Source organism: Aulostomus chinensis, chromosome 2, assembly GCF_037954235.1.
Source record: "Aulostomus chinensis isolate RoL2024-O1b breed Wild chromosome 2, RoL_Achi_v1.0, whole genome shotgun sequence".
In the NCBI taxonomy this organism is placed as follows: domain Eukaryota; kingdom Metazoa; phylum Chordata; class Actinopteri; order Syngnathiformes; family Aulostomidae; genus Aulostomus; species Aulostomus chinensis.
This window is the reverse complement of record NC_141321.1, coordinates 22,481,531-22,498,926: the sequence shown is the minus strand read 5'-3', so window position 1 is coordinate 22,498,926 and position 17,396 is coordinate 22,481,531. Positions and strand designations below refer to the sequence as shown.

General features: G+C 41.2%; 1 long non-coding RNA gene across 1 annotated transcript in view; it reads right to left on the bottom strand.

Annotated features, from left to right (window-relative positions):
* Positions 1-3,980: 3,980 nt before the first annotated feature.
* LOC147269463 (uncharacterized) overlaps positions 3,981-17,396 on the bottom strand; it is an 87,711-nt gene continuing 74,295 nt past the window's right edge. Inside the window, exons 4-7 of the long non-coding RNA XR_015110079.1 lie at positions 5,729-5,784; positions 5,352-5,408; positions 5,058-5,201; positions 3,981-4,054 (exon numbers count right to left, since the gene is read on the bottom strand). This is a non-coding gene — a long non-coding RNA (uncharacterized LOC147269463). The remainder of the gene's footprint in view (positions 4,055-5,057; positions 5,202-5,351; positions 5,409-5,728; positions 5,785-17,396) is intronic.

Genomic DNA, 17,396 nt, shown 5'->3' with positions numbered 1-17,396 from the left:
CGTAGCAGCGTGCACAGACCAACTTTCGCCAGGTTGGGGACAGCGGCCCACTAACGTTAGCCAAGTTGGTAAACAGGCTGATTTAAAAACAAACTAACATCAACAAAAACAACAACAAATGTTTCTTTCAGTATATCTGAGAGGAGAAGCTTTTCTTTCTTTTTCACATACTGACAGAATTCAAAATATTCTTGGTGTGTTGAAAGATCAGTTCATATTTTCAAAAACACTGATAACTAATCAAAACGTATCAACACGTCTGCGCCCTTTAGTCCGTAGATCAGGTGACGGGTGTTAGAGTGGCTTCCCCCTGGTGGAGACTTTATCCATTTCTATATACAAAAGCATCTTCATTCATCATTGCACTTTGCATGATTATATTTTCCTTTTAATTTGTCACCCGTCTCCATTTACCATTTGGCTTCGGTGTGTGTGTGTGTGTGTGTGTGTGAGATTGTGAATAACGACTTGTTTACAGCTGTAACACAGGAGTCTACAGATGCAGTCTCTCCAGTTATCCCTGACCTCCAAAGAGGTGGTAGTTCAGAAGTTTGGACCTTCTTTAACCACCACGTACCACGGAGCAGGAGGACAGGAGGACAGGAGGACAGGAGTTCGCACACAAGTCTAACACCATATAAGACACATTACTGATGAACTTAAATCACCCCCTAAAAAAACCCCTCTTATCAAAATAGTCAGCCGAATAGCAGTTGTTATGACATCATAGGTAATACGACTAAAACAAGTCACCAAAATAGAAGAAACAACTTCATCACCTCGGCACTCAATAAGTCACATATTCTTCTTCCTTCTCTACGCTGACAGTATGATTGACTGTTGACTGTATTGTCCAACAGCCATCCGTCTCAAGGTGCTCTCTCCGAAGAAAAGCACCGATCACAACAACAAGATCGGTATCCTCCAAAACGGAACTGATGTAAAATCACCTCTGCATAATGGAGGTGGGATAACAGGAAAAGACACGAGGGCTAAGACCACACAGGATCTCTGATTTCTTGTCTAAATCGGCGTAAAGCACCATGGCTTCAGATGGATTACCTGTCAGTGCATTAAGTACAACTTAGACCGCATCTGGATCCACAAGAGACGCTAGCATTCTCTTCCAGAGGCGCTCTAACCGCGGGCTCTTCGAAACCACAGAACTATTACAGCTGCTTTTTAAAAGCTGTGAGGAAGTCGAAGTCAGAGCTTATAGTGGGAGTGTGGGCCAAAGTGAATGCTCAAATGTATCTGATGGCACCAGGTGAGACATCATCAACACCTTCTTCATGTAAAGACTGACAGATCGAGTGAAGGAATAAGTGAGAAAGACACTCATCCAGTCTCCATGAGCCAGGCGGGGAATCACATATACAAGCACATTTGATCAATGGCTGCAATTGAGAAGCCATAGATTTCACATTATAACCACCCTGTTCATTATTGGCTGAGTTAGCGTCCGGTGGCTAACGCCCCCTATGTCCTTTCCTGTTGAGGAGAGGTGATCAATTTGGAGAGATAAGTTCCCCTACACACACACACACACACACACACACACACTAGGCTACATACTCAGAGGAAGGAGAGGTAGTGTGGGCTTCATCTGTGCGAATAGAAAATCACACCACTTACATGAACAATAGCTCAATTAGAGAGGTCCGCTCATGTTATGAGTCTGCTTTTCTTATGCTAATCTCTACACTTAACTAAATGCTCTTGTGCTCGCCCAAGTTAGCTCACCATTTCATTATGTGGTCATGTATAAGCAGCCCCCCCCCCCCCCTTTTTGCATTGACTGGCTTTGTAAATCATGTTGGTGGACGGAGGGATAAAAGTGCCTTGCTTGTATGTAAGTGGGTTTTTTTTTGGGGGGGGGGGGTCGTTTTCTTTTCCTTGGACGGCTTCATTCATCAATCATACATCTCTTTGAATTGACGGTCATGATGAAGTGCAGGTGATTTGTTGGTGGACGCCCAAGCAAAACAGGAAAAAAACAGGCTTCAACTATTACAAAACAGTAAATGGAACAATAAATTACAACTGAACGTAGCACATCTCAGCCAATCATCTTGTAAGAAAGCACGTGAATAGACAAGAAGCAATGAGGATGTTTATCAATTGCCAAAGTTTAAATAATGACAGTTAAACCCTGTAGTGACAATTACAGTGGCGCTTTGAAGCCAAACGCTAATTTGTCATTCCAACATGTCCGACAATGCTTTAGCAGAACATTATTTAGCTGTTGACCATGATAGTCTGATGTGTTTTGCATGCTAATAAAATGCAATTACGAGCTAAAAACTGGTCTCCAGTTGTGAGGAATGCCTGTAATTTTGCATATTTTGGAGTTCAAAACCAAAGTTGACAAAGTGAGAGCTCTAAACAGGCTGAGAAGCTCACACAGTCTGCACAGCGCTCCTCAAAACTGACACATGGAAAAGACGGTAGCTCTCCAAATATTGAAGCAAAAAAAAAAAGAGAGAGAAATGCTAATTCACTATGGGCATCAGACAAACTTATAATTGCCTTAATTGTTTATTTCATGCAGAATTGGGTGACTTCTTCAAGTTCTAAAGGTTAGACTGTCTCAATGAGTCGCCATTATCTTGGGAATCCTGTAAGTATTTTATGAACTTCGAGGTACAAATAATTTGTATTATATCTTTTTTTTTATGATATCTATTTTCAAGAAATGCAGAGTCTCTTTCAATTTGTCTTTTTTTTTTGGGGGGGGGGGTTGTTAATTGGATGACATTCCATCATCAATGCCTCCCTTCAGTAGCTTTGGAAGTCTGGGATTGAGAATACAAAGTTCATATTTCATTCATGACAATCAGGAAGTATCTATAATGAATATACTGTGCTTTAATGCTGACACAGTGACATTTTGTGATTTAAAGTGGTGTGGTCTTTTTTTTTTCCCCTGTTAATTAAATACAAAGACATTTAATGGAGAAAGTAGAAATAATCAGAAACAGTTTTTCTGGTTATTTATTTTAGGAACTTAAAAAAAAAATCACCACTGAATCCTACAGTGTCTCGCAGCAAAACCTTCCCATTACGGTCTGTAAATGGCCAATACAGAGAAAAGGATTAACTAAGCATTCATGTAGGGCTATGGAAAAATGGACATGCCCACAGATTTATTGGCAATTATTATGGTTGGTCTTGTTTTAAGCGTAAAACCCCCTCTAAACTGCATCGTTGAATAGGCTGTTGCTCTGCCTCACACAAACCATTAGTGAGAGAATTTATGCATTTAATACATTCGAATAGAAAATGAATTTAAAAAGAAAACGCCACGCAGGAGCACATTATCTTCCCATGTCTGCAGTTTCCTGCTTCACCGTTTGGCAGCTTCGTCAGTAAATGAAAGAATTATTTCAATTATTGCGTGGCATTAAATTATAGTTTGTGGAGAAAGTGGTGACATGTCTGCAGAGCTGTAATGCTTCCCCTGCCTCTGGCTCCTCTGTCAGGTTTAATGAAGAAACCTCTCAACATTGCACCGAGTGAAAGAGAAGAGAGACGAGAGGGTTTTGTTCACTGATTCTAAAATTTGTTACAATCGATGTGATGTTTAAAAAAACACCACCACCATCACCACCACCACTAACAAACAGGTCAACTGGAACTGCATAGCTGCTTCAACCGTCTCAAAATCCTTGGCTTGATATAATAGGAGTGAAAAACTACTCCTTAAAAAAATGTGAGTTTAATGTATTTTACTGTTGAACTTACTTACAGTACGAAGTAACCAGCCCCAGTTGTGAGTTTCCATTAATTCGCGACACAGATTAGAAGTGAACTTTTGTAAAAACAGACGTGAATATGGAGGATGAGTATTTTTGTCAGAAGATGGCAGCCTGGGCAGTGTTATGCATGGCTGTAATAAACCGAGTAGAAGAAGAATAAGTCATGTTGGCCATCTGTAGTCATCCAGAGCAGGAACAGAGACGTCCTTATTCTCTTGCGCCAGCTACCATGCTGCATGCTCTCCAGAGACAAAGACATTTGGGAATGTCTGGGAAGATGGCAGCCGTGGAAACAGCTGGTCAAGTCATGAAAATTACAAACACAGAGTCAGAGCTTATTTGAAAAAGAGCATTCTCTCTTTGAGTGTTTACACTTTTTTTTTTTCAAAAAAGACAAAATGCATCTCAACCAAGTGCATTTTCCCCCCAAATTTTGGCGTTTCCATCAACTTTCCTGATGCGATACTTCAGGATAAGTTGATGGAAACAAGACTTACATCTGACCGTGTGCTGCTTTGCAACAATATTCCCTTAAACATACACTGAGGGAAGTCATGTTTTATTCATACATGAAGAAAAAGACAGCTAGGGACAGGTGTATCCTGCCACATCTCATCCTCCAAACGTAACGCCTTCAGTGAGTGGAGAGTAAAATAGTCCCACCACCTTTGTGATGCCATTCCATTCATACAGATACACGATACATGCAGCCTTTAACCAAATTAAATGCCACCTTCATTAGCAAGTCAACCCCTATCGGAGGCATACAAACTACCCACCCCCCGCTCCAAGGACACCCCCTCCACATGGGCTGGCGGAGCTTAAAATAAGTCCTCAGAACACAAAGACGATAGGCTTCATTTGTATGTTCCTAATGTGCCAGCTTCACTCACTGTACATGGCCCGCTGCTCCAACCACATGGTGAGTAATTGCTAACGCTCGACCTCCATACAGCACTTAATCAACATGCTAGCACCATGGGGATAAATTCACAAACAATACCCCCAGAATAATTCATATATTGGTCAAGAGAATTAATGTGCAAAGTGGTGCGTAGCAGCAAGGTGTCACATGATTCAGAGCCAAGGTTACTGCGTGGTATCTGAGTAAAATATCAAAAAGTGGAGGGGAAGAACAAAAATATGACCCATAGTGTGAGTGTTTTAATATGACAAAGAAACCATAAGATTGCTACGCAGGATCAGTTTTGTTGCAAAGAGGAACAAAGTTTTTAGAGCCGTATTTTATCCCCTTACAGTTTCCATAATCACCTTCAACTTTTGAAGCATGGACTTTACCTATTTAGCCCCTTAACAGGCCCGTCTCCAGTGACCAAAGGAATGCACTGTTGGGATCTATGAACTGGAAGTTTGTTTCCGGGTTCACACCACCCTGTTCATCATTGTACAGTTGGCCCATTTGTCTCCATTCTCACCTTTGACCTGCAGGCAAATGGTGATAAAAGCACCCTTCATTGCATTCGACAATAAAAGCAATAGGCAGTTCTTGAGTCAAGCAGCTCAGTAAACAAACATAAATAAAAGAGAGTGGGAATCAATGAAAGAGGAAGCATAAAAAAGCAGCACACAGACCTAGAAGCTGATGCACTTAGATGTTACCAGCAGTACAACAAAGAGATGTGCAGAGTTCTGAAAAAGAAAAGATGAGAAAGATGTACTTTTGCATATTAATTTAGATCATTATTCTGTAATAAAACTTAAAGGCACATGTCCACAATTAAAGTGCAGTATCATATTTTTATTTTAAGCATTTTTCTCTTGTGCAGCGGCGCAATCTGAGCTACTGATGGACACAATTAATCAATGATCAGTCATTGATCATTAAGAAATTGCTTTATCACTTTTTCAAAATTTCCTCATCAAAGGAGGCTGTGCTACGTCGTTGAATTTCACTGTCTTGGAGTAATGACACATCTGAACATCAGGTGGCAATATTTTTAATGTTTTACCGTTTAGGAAGACCGAAGAAGAGACGCTCCGCTGTCTACTAGCTGCTGCTGCTAACCTAAATATAAAGAGAAACAAGTGTTCATCGTAAATACTGAAGCCACGGATAAATACAACACAGCAACAACACAATGATGAATTATTTGAACAACACACTCCGGTCACTGGTTGACATAGATGTGTGTTCCTCGTCTCAACCTAGCATTACCTCAGTGTTAGCGTGGAGGAGCTGCAATACTAAATGACAGAGGAAATCTGCAAACAGATCTGTACATTTATTTAGGTATTGTTGAGGGAACCAACACGTAGCGTTCCCTCACGACATGCTGACAACAAAGGCAGGAGCTGTGAAAAAAGTTAGCCACAGCTGAGAAAGCTGCGCTAACCACAGACTGCTGGACCGCTTTAGCAGCTGGGAGCTACCAGTGGTCGATGAATTCCCAAAGATCAATCAAGGACATTTCTTTAAATATCTATCCCAAGTCTGAGCATTAGCATTTTGGTCCTTGCTGGTTTGAAGTTTTATTGAAGTTTTATTGTATAAAATCCATGGCCAGATGAGAGCTGTTCTTACTGAATGGAGTGTTGAAACCAGTAGAGTTCAAATTAATATGTATCTATTAATATTTCTCTCAGGAGGTGTGAAAGAATTGCTGGGGGGAGAAAAAAAACAACATTGAGCTCATTTAGTTTGAACACATCGCAAGTCTGCATTATTCAAGTTTTCAAGCCATTGGGTTTGTATTGGATGTCTTTACAACTTCTGACATGCAAAACAAAAACAATAGAGCTTGACCTTCCTCTTCTATCATCTTCCCTTTCCTCTGCATCCACCCCATAACGGATTAGCTCAGAGGAAGACCCATTTCCTCCCTGAGGCTGCTAAAATATTAATCAAAACACAGAGGAGTGTGCAGCGGCTCCCAAGATGCATGTCTTCTAATGGTAATACACGGAGAAGGCAGAGAGGGAGGAGTGCTGCTTGTAATAGCCTTACAGAGGGGGAGGAGAGGAGGAGGGCCAGAGGTGACAGGGGCTCTCACAAGGGACAAAGAGAATGAGAGAGAGAGAGAGAGAGAGAGAGAGAGGGAGAGGGGCACAGACAGGCAGTGGGACAGATGGAGCCAAGACAAGAGGTATGAGGGAAGAATCGACGAAGAGTCTGCACTGCTTCAGCACAGCAGCATCGCTAGGTCCCACATCTCGTTTTGTGCGTTTACAAGGGTTGAGAATAGTGTGTATTTTTTGTAATAGAAGATAAACTGTACAAATAGACGAATTATTGTTTTTTCAGCAGACTATCTGACCGTGTTACAAACAGCTTGACTACACAGAGCTTTTTGGAAACATTTTTTTTTCTTTAGTCTTCAGTCTCACACTTCTTTTGGCCAACAGGCAGCCCAAAGGTTCAGAATTCACTTACGCACAACCTGAAGCATATTTTTACGCTTCATTTTCTTAATTTGAATCATGTGAATACAAAACTTGTGTTTGGGCTCTCAATAGTTCCAAAATGTGGGTAATTCTGCAGCTGAATGCATCCAGTGTAAACACAGGAGGGGGACTGATGCTGGTGCAGCTCTGCTTCCAGGCTGAGTGTGCAGGCATTGTGTACCAGAGAGAGAAAAGGGAGGAACGTTAGCCCTCTATGTATGGTGCCAGGTGGTCCGTACGAGTAGTGAAAGGCATTTCTGTCATGAGCCAAATTTAAGCCCGTCTCTGGCACTCAGCCACCGCCAGTGGGGGAAAAATGATTGCAGTATCCGTGTTGCCGACACAGTAATCATGTAACTAAGCTTTGCCGCAGCGAAGGGAGACTAAAAGGGTTATTTCTGCTAATTTTCCACTCATGTCTACTATAATTTCTACGACTGGGTGATCTTCACACATTGACAGTTGTCATGTTTTGTTGGAGAATATAGGATCATGACAGTTGGTTGAAAACTGTGAAATTAAGGCACGCACATGAGTTTGGCAGCCTTCTGTTACCACTGAAGCTGCGTTCACACTTCAGGATAATCAGACCGATTTGCAGTCTGATGTAACGCCCCTGATCGGAGGCTGACATCCGGATGATCCCGCCGCGAGAGAAGGCTTTACAGGCACCATCTTATTGTACCGGATCGGATCCCAGTCTCCTCAATCACAAAATTCTGTACTTGAAGTGTGAAAATAACATCGCTGGAATATTGAACAGACACCCACAGTGGCTAATGAGAAAGGGCTGACCAACGTGTCACCAACAAGGAGTTGTGTACTTTTTGTAAATTAAGTTAGTATTTAGCAATAGCTAGCAATAGCCTCATGTTAGACTGACAATAAAACTTGATTCCCTTTACTTAAAATAAACCACGCTCTTTCCGCTTCTCATCCACATTTTTCCTTCTTCTTTTGCTTTTCTATGCAAGAACATTACACACACAAATATTCAATCAGATCACAATTTATTGTTTGCTCTGAGGATTAGACGTTAAACACTGGTTTAAATCTGTCATATCTGTGGTCTCTGCCAGTTTTAGAAGCAGCTAAGGCTTGAAAAATGTGCACAAGGCATCAAGCAATGCTATGACAATTAGCAACAGTTTATGAAGTGAATCTGTAAAGAACAAGCTGATTTTATGTGGAGTGCAAACCTGTATACCTACTGCATGGGTCAACCTGGACTAACCTGCACACAGCTGTGACTGTGTTCCACTGGCTGGTAATTAGGGGGGCGTGAAGCCCCAGTGGGTTACACACTCCCAGCATGCTACCGTTCTCCTTCCTCTGAATCCAACAGGCTCCCGTGAGAGATGGCCGTTTTGTGAAAGGTGACACAAATCAGTGACCTCTGTCTACCTGACCATGTCGATAATGAGATACAACTGGAGCTCCATTGTATTCAAATGAGCTCGCGCGTGACAACAATGTTGAAGAGATACCGGGCCGACGCGAAGTTGTCTGAGAACAAAAAATAAAAAGAAGTAAATACGGATCCAGAATTTAAAAAAAAGAAAAAAGAAATGTGAATACACACATCAGAGTTTATTCTGAGTTAAAGTCAGATGGGTAAGGGTTAAACCGGTTGGCTCAAGTTGCGAGTCTTTTGTCTATTGTGTTGCTTTGCTTAATGTAAACCAATAAAGCTGGCTAACCTTGCGGGCCCAATCAATGCTTATTTAGAATACCATTGATTAACAGTTCTGATTATTGATTATGTCATCCCCCTCAAGATATGCCAATGGCTGTGATAAGAGGTTACCCTGGAGCAGATAGGCCTGTCCACACAATATGGGTCCTGCCATCCAATGGATTCACTGGAGTCCACCATCTTTTGTCTCTCAAACCCACACACATAATGTATATATTCACTCATTATCACACAAAGACAGAAGACAGTAGCACCCTCTGTTGACACAGGCAAACGTCTGCTCGTAGGAGACCTAAACATAGGAATCAACTCACCATCTGTTCCTGCAGTGTGCCCCACGGCCGTTTAGAAATCACAACGCTGTGAACACGTCGCGTGCAACCTCTCATACATAGCTTTCCCCAAACTTCATATAAATCCTGTCCTGTTGGCCACAGCAGGGATAAGTCTTATTGTTTTATTGCTTTGACTTTGTGGAAATAAAATAAATAAAGAAACAAATCTGCTGGTTTTATACGTTATAATATGAAGATATTTTGTTACTCACTGAAAAAAAGATGCAAAAAGAAAAATTAAGTTCTGTACTACTGAAGTTGAACTATTGTGTGGAGTTTAAACCAACATTAATTTACTCCAGGGAACTGACATTAAGTGGTGACAGTTGAGATTACGAGCTGCGACTGTGATATTTGAGGTGGTCTTAACTGCTGAAGGGTCGGGTCATAGCTGGAGCTGTCAAAGGTATCATGGTAATAAAAAAAGAGGAGAGGTGACAGATGTATTCGCGACAGCCACTTACACCCAGCCCCAAATACAGCAATGAGTTACTGTCCTGATCCGGTAGCCAGAGGGATAGAGGGCAAGTTTAAGTGTTACTTCACCCCAAAATGCAACAAAATAAAACACACAGTCCCACTGAGGACAAGTTCAGCTGAATGAGACGGCAGGTCTTGTTCGTGGTCGTGCCAAAATAGGAAGTGCTCTTTTTTCTTTATTATCAGCTCAATGCAGTATGATTGTAGATGTCTGAGCATTAACCAGGATCTTCTTTAGCAGGCCTGATGCATTTGAGAGTTTATAAATGGATGCTTTGGACAGTTTTAATGTGTCAGAAGAAGTTCTCCATTAGCTTTAAACTAACAATCAATGGCTGACGTTTGCTGACCTCTGGAGTCACAAAGAAATTCTGCCAAGGTGTGAACAAACATGAGACAATTGGCTGGTGAGCTAAAAAGTTCACTTTGGACGTGAAATATTATTTAAACATCTTTTCACATCATAGGGGCTCCACACTATGGGTTTTTAAAAATTTGCCACACAAGTGAGATTCCAACAACACTGAGACATACATCACAAGCCTTCATATCCACTGAGGGACGGAACATTATCTTGCATTTAACCAGTCCCATGTGATAGAGGGAATGCTGTATATGGTATGTAAAAAATAACAATTTCATGATATTTTCACTCACAAGGAATCCTCTTATGACTCATGGTCCAGCGCAGTAAACCCCGATGATAAAAGCATTTACAGCAGGTCCGTTATTAAAGACAGTGTGAGTCAATCAAAGCTGTCAATAACACAGTATCCATGACTCACAATTACCAGAGCTTCCACTCTCACACTGGAGTACGCCATTCGATATTTATGATCGCTGCCGAAGGATTTACACACATTAACAGAAAATATCAAGTGTACTCTGAGAGCGCAGACCTCCTTCACAGTCAACACAACGTTTGCTGAGAAAGCAATGAAAATGTCCAAAATGTATTCTCTACAAAAAAAAAAAACCCCACATTACACACACACACCCTATTTTCTTTTTTCGCTATACCGAGGCAGGGTAGACGGGTTCCATTAGTGAGATGAACATGTTTGATTAACACCACAAAATTACAGAACAGTTGAATCAGCTGATCTGAACCAGCTGGAAGGGTTTGGCTGCAGTTGCAGGTTCCCAGTATGATGCTAACTGCTACTGATTAAGCTAAAAGTTTAGCTAACAGTGGCTTGTTGCTCAAACATTGCTAACTGCAGTTTTTATATCATGAGAAACAGGAAATTCAGCCAGACCCTGTGATCCCAATACGACTGTCCAACTCACTGACTGACACCTTTACCCTAAACGGAACGAGAGTATCATTTCTGTTATCAGAGGCAGCTAATAGGGTTTAGCGACATAGCTACTAAATACTGCATATGCTGGTTTGCAGCTGGAAAAAAAATGGTCACGAGGGGTCGGTTACACTTTAAACTGATGTTTGACATGTTGAAGGAGATGCAGAGTGAACCAAACATGTCATAAACTTGTTTATTTCCCAAAGTACGGTCACGGCATCTCACTCCTGATTGGTTCCTTCCATCCTCACCCTCTGCCATCTTCTCATCATGTAAACTCCAGTTCATGCACATCTGCGTTCCCCTGCAGCCTGGACCAGTTGTAGGCATCCCGCTGGGATCATAGACACTGCGCTTGAGTTTTGGAAGTGCTTTGTGAAAACTCAGCTTGTGTTGGACACTGTACACTACTTAATCAGTAAAAAAGCTTCATGACTGATTACGTATTTGATTTGGGGAACAGAGCCGTTATTGCCCAACTCTGCCGACTACCATCACAGTACAGAACCACATGTGGTAGGGAGTCATAAGAACAGGTGCTGTGAACGTGCCCAAATGTAAGGGGGGGGGGGGGTCCAGGGGCAGGGATTTTACTTCATTTTCTCCATTTACACCTGCTGTATGCACTGTTTTGCATGCCAATATTCTTGCACAGACCAATCAAGATAATGCAATATCTAAAAAGGTGTGGCAATGATTATTAATCCTCTGGAGCCTGCCTCTTATTTTCTATCCAACTGTTATCGCTAACTGTTGTGACTCTTTTCAGCCAGAAATCTCCTTGTAGTGCTGCAGTACACAGATTAACCTGCATCACGCCGCAGCAGCACGTTCCAATTCCAGCAGCAGGCAAGACAGTACAGGGCAAGTGTAGAAATATGACGGAAACTCCACAATTGTTAATACATAGAGACAAAATTAAAGGCAAAAGTAAAGTGGTGAAAAGGTTACATATACTGCTTGCGTAGAAATTAATACATAATGCATTTCTTTTGTGCAGTTCCCCATCCGGTACGGTAAAGAGCTGAGTTACTGGCCTACTGCAGACAGCATGCTAATCCACATCTACTGAGGGTAAGACCTGTTCTACTGACCCCACTTCTACCAACCTGAACTATCCCTTGAAGGGTTCTTTAGAGAGTAACATAGTATGATAAATAATGTGGGAAATACATTATTATTTCACAGCAGTCTCTACTCCTGGTGCTTTCTCTCAGGTACCTCTGGAAATGTCCTCAGTCGAAAGCCAAAAGTGCAATATAAAATGAAACAACATAAAAACATGATTTCCGATCAGAAAATTAAGAGGCAGAAATATATCAAATTCATAATATTTCCTTCAATCCGCTCTCCTTTCCTCCTCTGCTCTTCCCTCTATAGGTTTTCACATTTCCTCATTCCTCCTTCATTCTCCTCCTCAATTTCTATCCCTCCTGCCTCTGCTCTCGTCTTCACTCCTCAGACCCTTTTCCATCTCTCCCTCCTTCCCTTTACTCCCTTCTCACTCCCCTCATCATCTCTCCTCCTCTCCACGGGTTTTCTCTTGTCAGCCGTAATGGTAAAACAGCTCACTCCAGATGCCAGCGCTCCTGTGTTTATATACGTCACGCCTCTGTTGTGGAACGCTGGAACGCTACACCAATTCACACAGTGGAGCAGCAGAATGCTGCCATTGTTTGGTTCTGTGTAAACAAGTGGAGCGTCATAATGGTGGGGTCATTTTTACGGCGGTTTTGCAGAACTGGTGTAAAAGTGGTTAGAGAATTACTTGAGGTGAAGCTGAGGACTGAACCAGAGAACTGTACAGTCTTTCCTCTGTCCCCCCTCCGAGGAGGCCGAGAGAATCTGAGCCGGATTCTAGTGATGGCTCTTAATATATTGTTCACCCTGATTCATAAACAGGATGGACATGATATTGCCGTGGGAAATCTAATCTGAGATGACCAGTAGATTATTTAACATCTCTTTTGAGCCCATTAAATCTAACCTGAATATTAAATATCTGGAGGGGGGAATTGTGGCAGGGCTGTTGCATGAAACTACTTTTCAAAGTGAGTGTATACTGATACGACTGACTTCTGAACCAGAGACAACGGCAAATTACACAGCTCTCTGCTTGTCTTTAGGACAGCATGAGTCTTTAAACTTTAGAGTCTTACACTGTTTGAAAGCAAACAGATTTGGCCACATTCTGACAGAAATTACATGTCAAGTGTGTAAATTGTGGTTGAAGACAGATGAAACACTGCAGTTTCCCAGTGAAAGCACAGCCTCCTGTGAGACTGTGTAGCAACAATGTGTCTCATATAGGGTAAATTCACCTAAAACCTCAAAAATGCCACACCGTTATCTGTTGTTCTTAAATTGCGATGTCCTGAGAAGCCCTTCAGAACCAAACCCTGAGTGGTTTGCTGCTGACCAGTGCTGATGAAGTAACCGGGACACTGCGCTATATTTTTGGCAGGTGGGGACGGCCCTGTTGTCTTATTGTTGGGTCAGCAGTGCTACGCCAGCCCCTGTCAGCCAGCCGCTGTTGAGCTCTGCACTTTGCATAAGGGGGTTCTTCCGTAATGAGCCGCTATGTATGGGTATCATTTGAGATATCTGAGCTAGCGCTTACTGTTCCATGGTCAAGGTCAAAGCTTGCCCACCCCACCACTGTCTCCCCTACTCGATCCATCACCTGAGAACACAGACCGCAACGGAGCTCACATTCCAACCCCTCTGGACAACCTCACACCAATTTGAAAGCACTGTCTTTTCTTATGCAATAACCTCAGATCACCATATGTCAATCTATTTTAACTAATTTACAAAACATTGTAAGGAGTTTCTGTTTTTTTTTTTCCATGTCGTCTCAGATAACGGGTATGTGATGACACTAGTATCCAGGTTGAAGCTATATGGCTTGAAAGGACGCTTCAGGCTAATTGTTTGTGGTGTAACATGATATTCTGTTTATCTCGTCTTAGCTATGCACATGTTTGATGTTTACTCTCTTCCAGAGGGCACACGCTATCAACATGTCAAATGTGGATACAGTATGTGGCTCTATATGAGTAAGACAGGGGCTGAGGTATACAAGACACTGGGAACAATCTGTCTGTACTCCACAATACTACCATTTAAGTCCCCACAGTAATCAATACACTGCCTTCTCCTAGATCACATATCAACTGCATCCTGAACTCAGGGCTGGAATAAAAAAAACAATGTGCAGAGGAAAAATGAATGAAGTATATGAAGTATACATCGAATCAAGAGTCACACCTTGTCCTATAATTTGATGAGACAGAAATATTATGCACAATAGCACATGTATGGGGCTTGATTTTACCCATTATTAACATTTCATGATTGAATATGAATCCATTTAAACTCAAATCCTCATGTTTGTCGTGAAGGCTGCATATAACCAGCCATCCGTGCTAATATTCCTGTTCCTCCTCCAAAGACCAGGGGGACGTATTGCCACTTAGACCTGCACAATAAACTTTATCGACAGCCCTTTTGCTGAGGTTACATTGTATAAAGCCACCTGGTAGAGAGGTGGTATAGGCTTGATTTTCTCATGCAGTTTAGTGAACAAACACCAGACAAAAATAAAAAAGGAGAGATGAGCAAGGAGCGATGGATTTACTGCCATTTGTGATCTATGACCAATCGCCTGTCCATCTTCAGATTCACTGTTAATGGCTATCGGCCAAGATTTAAATCCTCTCTTTTGTTTATTCCCCAAAATCAATAAATTGGCATCCATTTGATTGAATGCTTGTCCATTGTGTTAAAATGAGGCTGGATGAGTTTTGTCCTTTTGACCAATGAGTTCAGTGCAACATTAAAACAACCTCACAGGGATATTTTTTCTAGGGGGGGGGGCTTCAAATGATAAATTTCTAAGCTAAATATTTTAATCTGGACAAGAATGTCGACAACAACAAAAATAAAATCAGTTTTTATGCCTAAATAGTCCACTTTGATCATAATTAGTGTGCCCTTTTCATCACTTTCTATATGATCTTAAATAATCAATATATATTAGGCTATTTGAATGATTGTATAGCCAAACTGCAAGGACATATCGAAGATAGACAATCCTCTTAAAAGGGCAAATAGAAGACTAATCAAAAATAATTATGACAAATTTACCCTAAATGAAATCACACAAAATAATAAATGAATTAAAAACTTAGGAAAATATATTAAGGTTATATTCTTAGCATTATGAATGCAGTACCATAAATTAGGATCATTCTAAAGTTAAAGCTCTTCCAGGGTGTTTTCTCTCACGTGTGCATGTCTGCACGCGTGATCTCAAGGCCTCACGGTGAGAAAGAGAGCTTTGCTATGAACTGTTATCACTCCTGCAAATAGTTTTTAGGTGGGCTTACATGATGTTGCCTATTTGCATACAGCTGCAGTGTGTGAACACACGCAGGGTTAGAGACCGTTACAAATGACCTGCCTGACCAAAGTGACTCGAGATGACAAATTATTATTTAATATCTGACTGGGAGAGAATAAACTCCAGATATTAGCACAGGTTTCTTTCATTATTTTCAATTCAAACTGTGATAGAAAAAAAAAAACGTATATCTACAACATCTCTTATGCTAGAAGAGAGAATTTGATGTTATTTATACGTGTAGTTAAATATCTCTCGGGAAATGTGGGAAACAAAAATAAAAACAAAATGCATTTCAGTTATTCCCTTAAGAGGAGAATTGGCTTCAGCTTGATTAAATGAATCCTTTTCATTTGCATCTCGAAGAAAACATAATGCCGTCATATTCTGCTGGTGAAGAAACACAAAAGATTGAGTGTGTTTAGCCATTGCATTTGCTGAGAGAATATGAAAAAAAAAAACACAACATTGATAGATTGATGCCCAAATTAGTATTCAAACAAAACAATCAGCCTGAATGGAGAAAAAGGGAAGGAGTGAAACAAAAGCACAGCTTCCATGACTACTTGCACAAACAAAGACTATTCTCCAGCCTGCAGTTAAACAACAATGCCCTCTATTGGTGTCAGACCGCATCCGTTCCTCCAACAAAGGCCAGCGCACCAAAAGCAGACTGATGTGTTTTCCAGCACACTCAGCAGAAATATCACATTGAAGTGCAATCACCTCGAACCTCAAAGACTGTCCTTATTAACCTACTAACTATCACAGAATGCTATATGATTAATTTACAAATGATATTCCGCTATTACAATGCTTGCTGCCCTAATCAGGGGGCCTTATTAGGGCTTAAAAGGTTTTAATTAGAACAATAATGAATTAAACCACAGTAGGTAAGTGCAAGTGTAGCCAGCATGCCTCCAGTCTTTAGAGTCTGCAGACTCTCAGACGGCTTCTCAGAATTAAGAGCCCAGTGTGTGTGTGTGTGTGTGTGTGTGTGCGTGTGTGTGTGTGTGTGTGTTGGTTTACAGGATCAGTGAAGGAGTTCTTGACAGGAATGCACATTGAGTCTCTCGTCTCCCTGTTGCTCTCTCTACTGAACCGGAACAGTGGTGTAGACAAACAGGGGCGCCCTGGAGAGAGTGGCGAGTTAAGTGAGTGAGCACAGAGGTTTAATATGACAGCTACACTTCTCTACTGGTTCGGGGGTGAAGAAAATGTCCTACACTGTACATTTGTAAAGGTGCCCATCATGGTAAATCAAACATGTGTGACTGAGAAAACCTGGATAACAAGACAGGTTTTAAATTGTGAGTGATTTAGAGGATTTAAGGAAGGAGTTGTTTACAGAATAAATCACATTTTTTAATAGCATATGTGCATTATCACCACAAAACTTTGGGGACAGGTGTCTATTTTGATGGGGGAGCAAAGCAGGTGCAGAAGGGGAGCATTAGTGTGATTCATGATGGAAAAACTGCTGGTTCTAAGTAAGAAACTACAATTTTTGCGTGATTTAGTCATTTTAAAGTAAGAATGACTTTTAAATTCACCTCCATATTAAAAAGCAGCCACAGGAAGCTGGGACGACCTTTTTTAAAATGTTATTTTTATTGTGATTTATAGTCGTGGAGATCAAATGTATGCGTTTCATACCACTCGGTAGTTTGTCGAAAATTCTGTTCATTAAATATTGTACAATTAAAAAGTTGGTTATCCATTAAATATCAAATATATTCAGTTCATGATTTCATGTTGTATAATCGTTATAGAAGTGGTCCACAATGAACACAGAAAGGTTCTATTTTCAGTCCAGCACAAACATTCCTGATATCAGTTGCACATATCAGTAATCAGTGATTTTTTTCCTGCTCTAAAACCAGCAACAGGCTCACATCCAATAAAGACTGGGCTCCAGTTTTGAGTTTTATTCTTGAAGTTGTGGCAGCATGTCTCCCAAATTGCATCACCGAGAAATCAGTGGATTTGTCGTCTCCTGTTCCTTCAGACGCCATG